This window comes from Grus americana, chromosome 21, assembly GCF_028858705.1.
Source record: "Grus americana isolate bGruAme1 chromosome 21, bGruAme1.mat, whole genome shotgun sequence".
Lineage (NCBI taxonomy): Eukaryota > Metazoa > Chordata > Aves > Gruiformes > Gruidae > Grus > Grus americana.
In genome coordinates, this window is record NC_072872.1 from 3,000,280 (window position 1) to 3,013,390 (window position 13,111).

General features: G+C 36.5%; 1 protein-coding gene across 9 annotated transcripts in view; it reads right to left on the reverse strand.

The window, feature by feature from the left end:
- Positions 1-13,111, reverse strand: part of PRDM2 (PR/SET domain 2) — a 72,845-nt gene that overhangs the window by 25,439 nt on the left and 34,295 nt on the right. The window contains exon 2 of one of the 9 annotated variants that reach the window (XM_054849722.1): positions 2,075-2,133. The exons of the other annotated variants lie outside the window; for them this stretch is intronic. The gene's annotated coding sequence lies outside the window, so the exon portion shown is untranslated. The remainder of the gene's footprint in view (positions 1-2,074; positions 2,134-13,111) is intronic. 9 annotated transcript variants of the gene reach the window in all.

Sequence of the window (13,111 nt, forward strand, 5' to 3'; positions counted from 1 at the left end):
CCTCCAACAGAACAGATCAGAGACAGGTCAGCTTTAAAAGGAAATGCTTGTTTTCATTTGAACATTCTAGTCTATCTAAATAATTATCTGTATTTCCTCTCAAGGAGCTCAGATTTCACAGGCTCTCCTCAAATTCCAGTGTGTTTCAGTTTCATGTATGCAATTATCCTTTTTTTTTTTTTCCAATTTAACAGTTTTTTGTCTGAGAAAGTGACAATAGTCACTCAGAATGAATTTTTGTCACCTTTGGAAAACACTCATGCACCCTTCCTAAAGTGAACTAGCAATTATCTCTGCACATCCTCAAATATTGCAACAACCCCTGTGTCTAAACCTGCCGTAATGAACCAAATTGTATTTTATACCAAACACCTGCAAGCTGTCAGAAACTTTAGTGTATATTTTAGCGTTCACACAGGCATAAGGAGTTTAAGCGCATCTTTACCTGACAGGCTACTGAACATCCAGCTTGAACATAATTTTATATTATCAGCACCTCTAACGTTTGTAATTACAACCGGTAGTACCAAGATCCGAGTATGAAGGATTTTAAACAAGTTTCCAGAAGTATCTGCCAAGCTACCTGAAATCCCTCTTGAAATGTACAGTAACACAATCAACACAGAGCTCTACTTCTAGGTAAAAAGTCTCGATGTAAAGTTTCAATACATTCCAAGAGAACCAAACATGCATCACAATACACCTTAGGAGCAACATAACAAAAATGTATTTAATTGCTAGAACCCTTTAAGAGCTATCAACATTTTGCAGACTGCTTATTATTTTTTGAAGCCAAACATGCAGTATCTTGATTTAAATGACGAAATTCTAGATTTATCTCTCACCTCTGCAGGCGAGACTGGACACAAGAAGGAAACAAGCGGTCCACAGGCCCCTCTCATCTGTGCCAAGCTTGGCCATTGTTAGAGACAATATTTTACTAGATGGTGCAGCATATGATGGTATTGCGGATGAAGTCACTGGGCAATTCTACATGTAATTCTACAGCAGCACTGAATTTCACAGCATAATGACAGGTTACTGTAAAAGCCTTCAAACCAAGACCAAATTAATTCTTTCTTATAACAAGATTAGTAATATATTGTGCTCTTTAAAGTGTGGGGGAAAGTATGTAAAAGCAACAACAAAAATCACTCATAAATGCTAAAGCGTGCATAAGTCTTCCTAAGTGTCGTCCATTTATAGAATCTAAAATTTATAGTATCTCAAATCCAGTTACAATCTGGTATGTCACAAGAATAGCAGGATTTGTACCTAAGTCACATATTGCCTTATGCTCCTGATGGAAAGAAGATCATTTCCAAGTTCTCTTGCCACACTCCTTAAAAAAAATGCAACCTGCTTACTGATACAGCTCGAAATGTTTCAAGTTCTTGGCCTTTAAGCATAAACACATTTGAAGAGAAGATTCATCCAGCACCTACTTGCCCTCACTCAGACTAGCGAGCAAAATTGCTCACATACATACGTCATTTTAGATGCATCAGATCAATTTCTGGCACGTATCAACTAGAGATACAAACTGATTTTTTGTGTTTTCCTTTTACCAGCTTTAGTTTGTTCATTTTCTAGGTTGCAGCTTTCTTTGTAAAAGTTAAAAGAATCCACTCCACTCAAGCATGGCAATGACTGTCCCAGATGCATCCATTTCATGGCCCTGAACCTTCGATAGCAGATGCCCAGGAAGAGAATTTAAGAATAAAGTGATACTTCACTGGTATGCTCTCCCAGCTTTCATGTATCTAGAGTTCAGGAACTTCTGAATATATTGAATAACTTTTGATAGACTTTCCTCCATGAGTTCTAAAAGTGCTTTTTAAAAAAATCTGTGTAAACCTGAAAGATTTGCACCATTCTCTTCCTGCAGATTTTCCATGAAAAATGCAACCTCCTATTCTGATATAAAGAATATCAATAAGTAGCCCAAGGTCTGTCCATTAATTTTCTTACAGCTGAAGATGTCAAGAACTAACAGAAGCCTGCAGGAGCGGGGAAATGCCTCAGAAATCAGAACCTGGTGGAAGCCTGAGTATAAGTACACACGTGCACTTACCATCAGGTTCCTGAAGGGTCCTACATGGCTTCTACTGCCAGCTGGATCCTCCACTTGGTCTAAACAAGAAAGATACAGGAATGAAACACAGGGAAAGTGAAATGGAAACAACGACAAAAGAATAAATGAAGGGCAGAACTTAATATATGTGTATGTGCATTAAAAGAATTGCAAAAGAAAGATGCAAAGGAAAATGAATGAAAGAAACAGATGGAAAGTAGCTACTTGTCTATAGCGACAAAGATCAAAAGAGGAAGGCATCAATTTGTCTTGCAAGTTAATTTTTAAATATGGCTCCTTTTTCTCCCCTTTCCTTCACTTATGTTGTAGACAGGCCAGCACGAGCATTATCTGCCTTTACACCTTTACAATACCTGTTTAACATTTAGCACAAACATTGCAGTAGGCACAGGAGAGCTCATGCCACTGCCGACGTCCAGAAAATCAGCTGATACTTATGCTGTGGTCCCACTTATTTTAGAGGACTTCAGATGACAACAGAGTAAGAGTTTTAAAAAGAGAAATAATATTTATTTGCCCATATTTCATTATATCAATCAAAACAAGACATCTCAAAACAACCTACAGTTATCTGTGCTCGTGTTTTTGCTGTTAATCGAAATACTGATGGAACTGTAAAACAACAGAGTTATTTTTGGTGGGATGGGATAAGCATGCTTAGGTGCCAGGACGGAAGAAGTTAAACAGTCTTTCCATACACTTGGAGCTGAATTCTATAAATACTGCTCAATTGTACAAGATGCTATTACCTTTAATAACCTTTAAGTGCAGCACCAAACATGTTCCTAGTTAAAATCATAAAGGACACTCACATCCGACCTCAAACATTGTTTTTATCACTTACAAGAAGTGTATAAACAAGCTAAAAAATCCTTACAGAAAATTCAGAAGACAACTGCATGACCATTTCCACATTACTCCGACCAACAACTTCTAAAATACTGATGCAACTTGGTTTTTTATTTAAGAAACAGTTTGCTGTGCACCAGAATTCCTCTGTTCCTGTCTCCAAAATACTGGTAGATGTCATGCTTTTCAAAGTAAATTCCTTAAACCTTCAGGTATCTGTAAAAATCTGACTAGTTGTTTGCTCTGGAAGACAGGCTAGAAAAAACAAATGCCTTTTGCACACAAAAAAGTAACATCCAAAATAACAGCATAAATAAATTGCTCCAAAAAATTAAATACAAGTTGTGTTAGCTGGAAAAGCAGAAAAAATGCAGAAATGCATTGCAGTGACTTCTCCGAAACTTGTCCAACTGTGACTGTCACAGCATATAAATGTTAAAGATCTTACATATTTAATAAAAGGAATTGATTAAACAGTAAAGTAACTAAGCATCAAAAAAGATAAAGGTATCAAATTCAAAATGCCCATTATGAAGATGTGACTACTAAGGCTGTTCTTTTAACACATTTTTCTTGGTTAGCATGTAAGCATCTTCATTCTGCTTTTTTATTTTTTTTATTCTACCATTAGCCATGGTTCATTACACAGTGAAATCTTGTTTACAAAACCTTTCATTATTATCTACCAGCTCCTGCTCAGACAGCAAAGCCAAATCATAAACCACTTGGTTAAACAAATGGCAACATACCTGCACCTAAGAGCTGCTTACAGTCCCTGAGAACAGCTAAGAGCTCCTAACATTTAGGGAAAGCTGGTAGGTATGACATGCCTTATATATATACACACACCCACACACATACATATATAGGAGGATTATTTGTATAATCATGGGATTACAGAAATTTGCTTAAAACATGACCTCAAACCCATGAGGTTCCGCAAATATTTTATTTAAAGATCAAGCAAACAGCCACATTTCAAAGCATATACTACAGGTTCATTGCATAGTTATTCTTTCATTTTCGAAGAGGGGCTTCATTGCAAGCACTGCAGACTTACACCTCCATCATATTCCTGTGTCAAAGAATATTTGACTCGCAGCATCCACCATCTCATAGCCTATAGTAATTAAACCATTTTTAAATTGCCGTACAAAGTTTTAAGTGATCTAGGATAGGTGAGATTATTCCCCTACATTGTTCAAAATGTCACACTGCAAATTATTGGAGAAAGAGGAAGCAAGAGTAAAAATAACAGAGATAAGTCACAAAGCTAGTAAATATTAGGGTAGGAATAGGAAAGATGACAACCTTGAAAGAAAACCTCAACAATTCTGCTTTATTGAAATAAAGTTACTTAAATATTACGACATCAACTTCCAATATTTCTTACATAACATTACTGTTAATACAACAATATACCAAAGATGCTTTTAACTACTTGTATTGAAAACATTGCTTTGAAACATGATTAGAGCAAGCTTAGCTGAAAAACTCTGAAGTGTACTTCTGAACACACACTTACATTATTACCTGGGGAGGGAACGTCTTTTGAACTCAAAAGCTTCCAACTTAAAACAAAACATGAAACCACTGCCTACCAAATGCTTTGGGGGGGAAAATGCTCTTGTACTGGCAAGAAAAACAACGGCAGAACCCAAGAGGATGTCTCCCAAGACTCAGATATTCAAATGCTACCACAGAACAGCTTTGGTGGTAGATTTTGTACTGAATTGGTATGAGTTAAGCCAGAAAAACCCTTTTGTTTTTATTTTATTGTTAGTGTAAGATATGCTATACTAGGAGTATTTTCCAGTTCGACTATAGATAGACCCCACTTGGTGGTGTGCAGGCACACATAAACCCCTTTCTAACACCCTCTGACAAAATTCGTCTCCTAGGTAGGAAGGTACCTATCTCTGATTCAAAAATACAGACTACGACAACATTAACCGACTTTTCCGTTTTCAAGACTCAATCTTTCGAAAACTGATTTTAAAAGATGTAAAAAGGATGCAAAAGCAGCACATTTTTATTCATATCCCAGTAATTCTAAGGGTGAAATACAAGCCATACAAGGCACAGCTCAATTTTTGAAACAAACATTTAATTAAAGGGGACGTCAATTAAATCTGAACAGCTACATACACAGTATCATTAAGAGGCCTATTTCAACAATGCTGTCAAGTATGTATGAAAACATGCAAAAAAAGACAACATTTAAATGTCTTTATTGCCATTTTCCTCAATCCATCATTATTATAAATAACTGGCAGGGCATTTTTCTTGCCATGCCAGATACAACTAGTTTACACAGGCATAATGTTAGCTACTGTTAAGCAACTGAAGCCCTAAAATTGACATGAGCTGTTTCGCAGTGTACAAAAATTATCACAACGTAATTTTAACTTCTGGCTCCTGAGAACAATTTAGAGCTGCAGAAGATCTTAGTTCTGTATTGTCAATCTGCCCAAACCTAATGTTCCAAATAATTTTAAAGGTGGAGAGGGATAAGACATATAGCTATATTCTTTGCAAAAAACTGGGAAAAAATCTTGGAAATTATCTACAGTCAAAGTCCTATCCCTGTACTGCAAAAAAGGGGATGGCCTCACCGTTGTCTGCTGGATTGCTTCCTCCCACAGCCGGATACTCGTGTTATCCGTCAGGTCTCACGCTTAGCACAACCACGCCACTGTTCTTACGACAAAGCCTCGGCAGGGCACTGCACTTCAACTGCTTGCAGTCCCCACATAACTGAAACGCCAGGGGCTGACCACCCTTGTCTTGGTTCAGCTCTCCGAATCCTTTCATCACAGGCTGGTAGGAGAGGCAGAAGTAGTACATGCACACAGTCAGTCCGGCAACAGGTTCACGTGTGTCAAGTGACACCGAAGGTCTCCAGGAGGAATCTTTCAAAAGCAGAAGTTATAGAAGCAAGGTCTCTGAAGAGAAACTGCATGCCCCGTTGTTTCAGATAACGTATTTTCCCTCAAAACTCAATGACCAGTACTACTATGGCTGTTTGAAGACCACAAACAGCAGCAGCAGAGATAAACGGCTGCTTGATGTCAAGAATAAAAGCAAATGCAGTGAGCAAAGGTTCTTCTGTAATTTTTCCAGCAGAATTTGTATCTCCTCTTCCTTAAAGACACTTTCAAGCTTACATGGTAGAAGCAGGAGAAAGAGGAACAGAATAAGCATGGAAGACAAACTCTACAGTAATTCTATTAATACCAAACTGCCTGTTGTATAAACATATTGCTACACATTAACCATTACTTCATGTACAAACAGTAGCATTTTAATCACTGCATTTTCCAACCAGATTATAAACGTTGCAATAAAGTCTTGCCTTGGGAAGGTATTTCAATACACCTAAAGACAGATGCACATACACCTAACTGTATACGTGTATTAAAATATGTTTGTACCAAGCACTAAATATCCATTTTGCAGAAAAGAAATAGAGCAATGCATTTACAGAGACTGTTAACGTGACATTTGCATAACAGATGAACTTGTTGCCATGGAAAGTGTAAGAAAATTCTGAGCTGGGCTATTTAAAATGCCAATTTCTGCAAATGTTTGGCAAAGTGTCTGCTTTAATGATAGCACTGAAGATCATGTTACTATATCTCCCCACAAACTTCTTAAATTATATAACAATCAGTACAAGAAATGTTAGCATGGCATCATACGGTATGCCATGCCAACATAAAGAAATGATGCAACAGTTTGCAAGAAGCAAAAGTAAATATATTGCCATTGTATGGAGTTCCTCATGAGCTCAGAAAAGCTTAGCTGAAGCTATTCACAAAACTCAGATAAACAGATGCAAAAGACCATTTAGGCTGGAAAGGAAGCCTATCTTAAATGTGTGGTATTACACCAGCCCACAAAAATTGAAATAGGAATTGCCTCCAATTTGGACAATTTGTAAATTAAATTATGTACCATCATCCTCTGTAACAGAAAGAGGGGCAAGAAGTAGTTTGTATTATCTGTTTGCAATAGTGTGCCATCCACATTTGCAGCATCTTATTCAAATCCTTAATACATTATGCCTTCTGACTAACCCGAATAAATATTGTAGGAAGTCTTAAGTTTATAGACTAGAAGACTTACTCATCCATAATGACTTAAGTAGTACAGAACATCACCTAACAATTACAAAGCATGGCGAACAAACATCCACAGGGTTTAATTCTATGCAATTTTAACGCACACAAGAGCTGTGATGAAACAATTAAGTGTAAATAATTAAACACAGAGCTTTTATCTTAGCAAGATTTAAAAATGTTATTTCTGCCCCATGCCAATATTTCTAAAACTAAAACAGCAGATACAGAGTACACAAACATGCTCTAGAACTACTCAAACACTCAAAGTAGTTGTGTATTTCTACCTCCTACCTTCCCTAATAACGCAACCTCCCACCATTCACTACAAATTCCTAGCAAGTTACTTGATAGCTAGCCACAGCTACCATTGACACAGCCAAGCCATTATAGAAAATACGATAAACACTCTTCTCTGTAGTTATATTCCATGAGCTTTTATTTTGCTAAGTATTAAAACAAAAGAAGCAGCAAAAGAAAGGACAGCTGGCATAGATTTTCCATAAATAACTGGTGTTCTCTATATTTAGACAGTTTTTATGTACAATTTGGTTAAAAAGAGAGCATCCAAATTTTGTATTTAAATACAGAGAATTAGTCAAAACTTACATCTCCACTTTAACAAATATGAGCTTTTACTTGAATCCAGAAAATGTTGCTTCTGCATTCACTATAGCTCTCCCTGAAATGTTTTTGTGACCCTGAAATGAAGCTACATTCAGATAATTAAGAAATAACATGCATTTTGACAGCATCATTTGCAAGACAATGCAAATGAAAGATCTCACACAACTACTTGTACCACAAAGTTCAAAATGACCTCTATTAGATCAGTCTGCCTTTAGCTGTAATAAATAACCCAAACATTTGTCATGGCTCTATTTGGATGACTAAACATCTAAGAGGGTTAGATCAATAATATCTTGGGTTTTTAGCTAAGTTATCTTTAAAGGTAACTACTTAGGACTTTACCTGCCATTCTGTTCTGCTGTTTGACAAACTTGGTATGTTCAAATTCAGTAGTGGTCATATCGATAAGTGATTTTTTTTTTTTTTAAATTTTTTTTTGTTAAAAACTGCAGACCCAAAAGCTAATGCCCTTCCTACACTGCTGAGAAAGGCGGTAGTCTGCTACCAGGACCAATTTTGTTGCCCTGTGTCAAACAGAACTCTCAAAAGGTTAGTGAAAAGCCGCAAGTGCATGGAAGACCAAAAATGCAGAGTTTACCCAAACGTTTGTCCAGACACAGACTATGGCTTTACTCAGAGAATGCAGCTGTACAAGGGCTACAATTCCCAGGAAACAGGACTGCCTTTGTATCTAACCGGACCACTGGGATTACTGTAATAGGAGTCTCTAACACTGAGGAAACAAGAGCAAAGCCTCTCACAGATGTACGATCCGGACAGTGCTGCTTCCACCAGATTAAATCTCCCATGTATAAAATTAAACCCCTCAGAATTGCTACAAGGTCACACTCAACATTTTTTATTTACATTCACTCCAATTTGTCCTCGGTTTTTCATTTTTACCCTACTAAATCCTTTTGTTTACCATACCTACAACATTTGTGAGAATTTTTTCTCCAACAAAACAGTATTCTCAGTAAAATCACCCCCTTCTGTTTTACAATGTATTTCATCCCCCTCCCTGGCACACATTTCCAGTTTTCTTTCCTTTAACCTTCTTATTCTCTTATTTTTCTTCAGTACAACTTGCAGAGGTAATCTTTCCTTTGAGGGATTCAACAGGGAAAACACACACAGAGCACACCTTTTTATTGAAATCTTTTTTTTTAAATGTTCTTAACAGCAATCTAATAGATTTGCAGTAAATTCATATCTTGCATTTCAAAAGGGGGAAATTACTTTGGAAAACATATTCAGCAGTATTTCCCACCGCACACACTCCCTTATTCCCCTCCGTTTACCAGCGCACTCCAAAGCGCCAAGGAATTGGTTCTGGCATGCAATGCAAGCTTGCCTTAAACAGTATTTCTTTTTTTCTGTACAGTTTTAAAGGCTATTATTTACTGCAAGCACAGCATTATTAATTTCCCTGAGCTTTTTGCTCAGACACTAAGAACAGAAATTAAAACAATGTAAGTCAAATGACAGGCACTCATATTTGTACAAGGTAAGGAAAACAACATTCTTAACTTCAGCAGGGATGAAAAAAATGGAATTACCAACTACGTACTGTAGTAAATACATAGTGTGTTTCCATTAGTCCCCATTAAAAATATTACAGCATTTTAGGAACTGGGTCTCCAGCTCACATGGAACATCTTTAGTTGTTAATAAGCGGCTACTGTCATGACACATTTGCAGGCATGAAAACTTTGCTTCTCTGCATCTGTTAAATTTGGAAAGCCTCATCTCTTTCCAACTTCAGAGTGACGCGGCAAAATATCACTGCAGGTCCTTTCTAATATATAAAAGTAGATAAAGGAGGAGGGTAAACATTATGTAAACTCATTACTTTAATGTACAATAGAGTCCCCAAATCATTTTTATCTGCTGAGAAATTGTGACAGATTTGCTTTGCTTTATCTTGTGCTTCGTTCATTTCAGCTGCAGTCCATTGATACTTTCTTACAGAAGTGCTTTTCCGTCTCCTCTGATAACAGAGGATATACTGAATCATATTTCCAAAGGTACTCTAACTGTAATGCTCCACTTGCCCAATCAGTGCATTTCTCAAGATGCAGAGGAGAGTACTACAGGACAACAGCAACAGTTGGCACTCATATTAACAGAACTGACAACAGAAGTTACTAAATTTATAGTTTGCCCTAAACCAGACGACAGCAAACTGGGATCTGCCTAATATATGAAATCAAGAAAGGTCAATAGGCTCATAAAGTCACTACAGGAAATGGCAACTTCCTCCATTTTTCAAATAAAGTGAAAAAAAAATCCCAGGCAGTGCACAAAGGTATTTGTCTTCTGCTCAGTTAACTGCTACATTCAATATTAACCTGTTTAGATCAAATTAGACTTTAAAGTTGCAGAAGTTTTTTGCACACATCTTTTCATAGCATAAAGCGTCAACTAAAATGGAATACAGAAATAAAGTGTCACTGAAAAGTAACTTGGACATTTGCAGGGAAGGAACCAGAAAAAAACCTAGCTCTGGTATATGAGAGGAGAGCCTGGAGACTGACACTTAACAGTTAAGGATTTGGTAGCTATGAGCGAACTTTCAGCACAAAGTCCACTTGGCTTTTGCAATCCCTGACAAGGGTCCGTAAGATTCGAAACACTGGACTCTCTGCTCTTTACCTGCAACTCGAAAAAGAACACTTTGCAGTAAAGTCAATTTTTCACTCGACTCACTGAAACTTCGCATGACCTACTCCTTGGTAAAAGCCCAAGGCAACTCTAATATTTGGCAGCAATATCACACACGTTTCCTTTTAAGAGTATGACTCTATGGCAAAGGTGAGTATTTTAACATTCTGATACTGCTAAAGAGAGGTCAGCTATCATTGCAGTTGAGCTGCTTTACACCAAAGCTTAGTTACTACTTAGACGTTTAGTTTCCAATTTTACTGGCAGCAAGGTAAGGAAGTTTGCAGTGGACTTGGCTCTGAATAAGGGCGCTGCGTGAAAAAAATTACCAAAATTCATATGAATCAAATCACCTTCAGAAACACTAGGTCTTTCCCATTCAACAATCGAAGTGTTTCTTACGGACCGCCAAATAAAATAAGATTCATATTTGACTAGACTCCAGCGAGGCATCTGGCTCTCAATGCAAGTTAGAAATAGATGTATAGCTGACTACCCATTTCCATGGCATTCTGCAGTAATAATAATCAAGATGATAGATTTTCGGCTATTATAATACTCTCACTAGAGTAAGCTTACGTCAATCACCACATTAATAATACTGCCTCTCTGAAGTTCTAAAGCATCAATCATAGTCTATCAAATGCTCTTGCAGAACTCTCTTAGAAAGCATGACAACAAAATTAACTCTTAACAGCAACCCTGCTAAGCTCGTAAGTACTGCTGAAGGTTTCATCCTGAATAACTTACATGCACTGGCAATCCAAATAAATATTGCACTTGCTTGGTCCAGGGGAAAAAGTTTATAAAAGGTAAGTAAATATTTGCTGAAGTGAATACCTGATGGTCAGACATTACCTAATTTCTTAGCTACAAATGTTGAAATACCAGTGAGTCTTATTTCTTGTAACTGTTAAACCCAAGTAAAAACTTAGACTGCTATAACATTTCCTTGAGGAACCTGACACAGCGAGTGCAGGCCAGTGAGAACTCTTCAGTGAGAAGTCATTCCTGTCAATCTGTGTATGGCTCTTGGCAGGAATAACAAAATAAATCTGAAAGTTTGACAGATTAAAAAAATTAAATACATTCTGGTCTGACAACTCTTTTTCCTTTTTGTTCATTTGGAAAACACACTAAATAGTTAACAAGTGGAATATAAAATTACTTTGATATTTCGCAGTTTTGTAATCCAGTGACATGAGAATCTTCAGAGAGACTTTACAAACACATCACCTTACAAAGGAGATCTCAATTAAAAAAAAAGCGCTCAGCCACACAGACTAATGGAGTCTGCACCTCTTCCCATAAATAAGCCAGCTATCAAAACTTTGTATGCACATATTTCAATAAATTCATGCTGCATAACAAATTACACAGGGCATCTACAGACAGGCCCTCAGTGTAAGACGTTCCCTGTAAACAATTCAAAATAAATGGTTGATGCAAAATTATGGTAAATTGCAATAAAAACAAGCACTAAAAAGTTTAGTACCATTAATGATACAGAATCAATATGAGTAATATTGTTCAAATGGTTTTGAAAAGATGAAGCATAAAAAGAAAACATCTAGAGAAAGGTAGTAAAAATGATTAAGAGATATGGAAGATTCTCATTACAAGGAGAACTTACAGCCTTCACTATATTAAGACATGATTCAAGCTAGAGGCAAATAAAATAAGAATACACTGAAAGTCAATCATTGACTTTACCTTCTAGCCACCATGAAAGCCAGAGTCTCCAATTATAAAACAAAAAATTAAGGAGGAGATTGCACAGGAAGGTAAGGAAACCATAGAAAGAGCAACAGTGTCTGGTAAACCTTTAACTAAATGTGAGACAACGCAAAGGAATTTAAGAAAAGATTATTCATGGGAATAACAGTCATCCAGATTTAAGACAGCAAACCCAAACACTTTAATATAGGTAAGACAGTCAAGAACTCATTCAGTTTGCTTTCTTACATACTATAAGCAACAGGACAATTCTGAGTCACTTAAGGGAATAAAAAAGAAAAGCACTTGTTTCACTCTGGAAAACAGCGTCTCTTCTATTCTGCAGGAATTCATCCCCTTCTTATTTTTGAACATAACCTCCAAATCTATTTCTCTGGAAGCTCTTCCCTAAAACAGCAATCACCAAATTTTCCCTGCATTTTTTGAAGTGGAAGCATTTAAACTGTTCTGTGATTCAGAAGAGAATATTCTAAGTAAGTTTTGGAAAATCCTAACACAATAAAATATTTCTGCAAGGAAAGTAATATTTCAGTAGAAACTCAGTAATTTTTAACTTATTTTCAGGAAAATTAAAAATATGTTCTTAAGAAAGGAGGAGAAAATTTCAAAACAAAGCTTAATTAAAAAAAAATTAGCAGTGGAATACCAAGCTGCTTCTCTTCCAGGTCACTCATTGTTTCAAAACTAAATCTGATGAATAGAAAAAAAAAAATTCATTAAAACTGCAAAGCTGTCTGGTGCCTTACTTCACTTCCCACTGTAGGTTATGTAACTGAAGACAGCATTACCAAATTTGCTAGGAAATGCTGCAACTGTGGTCTAGATGTATTTTATTTTTTTTAACTTGGAAAAGATAGTATAAGGAAGTGTGGTTTGAAAGAGCAAAAGTATAACAAAAATATGGAACACTTTAGAATCTAACCAAATAAAAATATTTTTATTATGTTAGACAAATATATACATCTACCCTAACCAGAACTAAGTTAGTAGCTAGAAACATGCCAACCTGTTACAA